Below are 3209 nucleotides of genomic sequence, written 5' to 3' on the forward strand. Positions count from 1 at the left end.
TTTATGTTTACGCGGCGCGATGCAACGCAACGCATAAAAAGACAGTATAAGTCATTATAATCAGTAATTATGTCCCCACTGGATGCGACAAATGCCTGTTTATAATGGGTTTTAATGTTTTTGTCTCGTCGCTCCGGCCGGACAGGGCATCACAATATGGTAAGGGGCGTAACATTTCAGTCACACACTTGAGGTATTCGGCCAATCACAACGTTCTGGATAGCTGGCCAATCAGAGCACACCTCGCTTTTCAGACCGATGAGCTTTGTAAAAATCATACATGCATAGAGGAGAAATAATAATGTACAGTATGAGGAAAATAATGTGTTTTTTGAACCTTAAACCGCATAAACACATTTCATTACACCAAATACACAAAATAATGTTCTTTTTAGCAGCAGCATATGACCCCTTTAAATACTGGACAATGCAGAAATACTACTACTCTTTAAAGGTGCGGTCACATATCATTTATATTCGGCGAATTTTCGTGGATGAAATAGCCATTTTAAAAGGAGAACCTACGCGATCGGAAATGTAGCATGAGTGCGGAAGATTTTCCTCACACATATTACACATTGTGTTGGTCACCAGAATTTACCAAAAGAAAACTGCTTGGTTTCAAATTAACATAAAGCTTCATATGTCGCTGCAAAAGTAATGGACAATGGAACTTTTTTGTCTTGGTAAATTTCGCTGAAATTTTTGCTTTTAACATTTAAATTCAAATATCCACTTAATCTTAATGTTTGGCCACCTTTTTGCGATAGAAATGCTAGCCTCTATAATTTCTTCAACAAAAACGTCTCAGGTTACGTATGTAACCATAGTTCCTCTAAGGAACGAGACGCTGCGTCGCAAGACGCTTAGGGAATGCCCTTCAGCATGACCGGCTCTGAACCTCGTGTGTAATCAGACCAATAGATGGGCGAGACGTCACGGGCGGGTGACATAATGATCAGGAGGCTATAAAAGCACGTGCGGTGAGACCAGCGTCAGCTTCCAGGAATGAAGCAAGCGCTGGCAGAGATGCCGAAAGTATGGCTCTGAGACGCAGCGTCTCGTTCTTTCGAGGAACTATGGTTACATACGTAAACTGAGACGTTCCTCTTCAGGAACTCGAGCTGCATCGGAAGACGCTTAGGGAACGAGAATGCCCACGCCGCCAGACTTTCAAATCTTGCCTAGTGTGGAAGCGTGCACAGCTAAGGCGCGAGAACAGAGGAGCCAGGAGTGGCTCGCATGTCTAGGCCATAGAACCTGACGAAGGTAAGGGGCGTGGACTCACCCTGGACACATACAGTTTAGCCTCTGCTGGTCTGGATCCCCGAAGGGAGGAGGACTGGAGGCCTGTAGTACGACAGGCCGTGGTGTAGGGGAAGGGACCTTAGGAACATAACCCGCTTGAGGGAACAGAAACGCTTTGGCCAGACCGGGCGCAAAGTCAAGATAAGACGGGGCCACTGACAGGGCCTGCAGATGCGGGGGTGCAAGATCATACCCTCCGACCTGTGAGAGGAGATCTCTCCCGACAGGTATCTCACATGGAACGCCGTCGAGGAGAGAAATCAGGTCCGAGAACCATACTCGGCCGGGCCAGAACGGGGCTACCCGCCCCGGCGCACTTTCTCCAGAACTCCTGGGAGCAGAGCGATCTGGGGAAAAGCGTACAGACGAAGCCTCGGCCACGTCTGTACCATCCTCGGAGAGTACCCGGCGAGAGCGGAGGGTTTATTTTTGGAAAAGCACAATCTGCCCCCCGAGAGCCGACTGCGCGAGCTCCGCTCCCCATTGATGCTGCTCATTATAATATCAGGCATAATATGCTTGTGTAACTGATGTTTGTGCAACTGGCGAGCTCTTCGACGCCCTACGTATCAATCTCCTCAGAGAAAGACAGGCAGAGCGTCGCGCCCTCTACCCGGGGGGAAGTACCGCAGCGCGGGCTTCCGAACCCCGAGAGCGGGCGCTGGATCTGGTGGTTAAGGAAGTAGATAGGGACGCGCCCGTCTACATTCCCTCCACCTGATCCATATGCGAAACCCACGAGCACAGCCGCGGCTCCGCCTCGGCGAAAGCGGGGCCGGCACCGCGAGAAACGCTAGTGAAGGCTCTCTCCTCAAAGAGAGCCCTCTGAGAGCGAAGCACGGCAGTAACAAACGCTACCAAAACGGGCCGTCAGCTCCTTTTTTTCGAGAGAGAGAGAGAGCCGACTCTGCATGCTTGCTCCCAAGCAGACAGCAAACAAACTATGTGTATCCCCACCCGTAAAGTAACGCCAGGGAGGAACACACAGCCTGAATGCTGCCTGCCCTCGCCTTAGGTGAATGATTTTGTCTTGTTTTTAGATTCGTGACAGACAACACTAAATAAGACTCAAAAAGCTGACGCTGGGCTCACCGCACGTGCTTTTATAGCCTCCTGGTCATTACATCACCCGCCCGTGACGTCTCGCCCATCTATTGGTCTGATTACACACGAGGTTCAGAGCCGGTCACGCTGAAGGGCGTTCCCTAAGCGTCGTCCGACGCAGCTTGAGTTCCTGAAGAGGAACATGTGGACATCACAACCTTTACAAAAACTAATCCTTGGTTTTATCTAAGTAAAACGTCTTAATTTTCTTTTGTGTGATTTCTGAATGCTTGAGACTATAAAATCAATCAGACAACTATATTAGTAAAATCATAGCCATAGGCACTGTCTAGCTACAATTGTAAATTTTAAATAATACAATTTAAAGCTGCAGTCCGTAAGTTTTGCCTCTTTGTTGCCATCTCTGTTTGAAAACCTGGAATTGCAGCTGTGTGCGGAATTATCTAGCTTGCGTGGGTTGTGAGTCGGCACGGCTCCATCTAATGCTCTGAAGAGTATGTGTGGCAGTCAGTCACCGCACCGGTGTGGAATGGATATTTACTGTACTTCGCAACAGGCCCGTCTCCACGGGGGGGCCTGGCCCACCCAATCACGAGCTTGGCCCACTTTAGCCCCATAACAGCCAATCCCAAAATTGGTGCGATATTCAATAAAGCTCCATATATTTTTATTTTTTCCCACCCGCTTCTGCAACACGTGTGTTACACTCCCGCCCACACCTGCAAACAATCTAATATTGTATATAATTTTCGTGCATCAGGGAGCCGCTATCAATATGTGCGTCATTGAAATAGCTTTAGAATGAGCGCTTGCGCCGTTCACTTTCACTTTCGATT

Source organism: Sinocyclocheilus anshuiensis, unplaced genomic scaffold, assembly GCF_001515605.1.
Source record: "Sinocyclocheilus anshuiensis isolate Anshui unplaced genomic scaffold, SAMN03320099.WGS_v1.1 scaffold1578, whole genome shotgun sequence".
Taxonomy (NCBI): Eukaryota; Metazoa; Chordata; class Actinopteri; order Cypriniformes; family Cyprinidae; genus Sinocyclocheilus; species Sinocyclocheilus anshuiensis.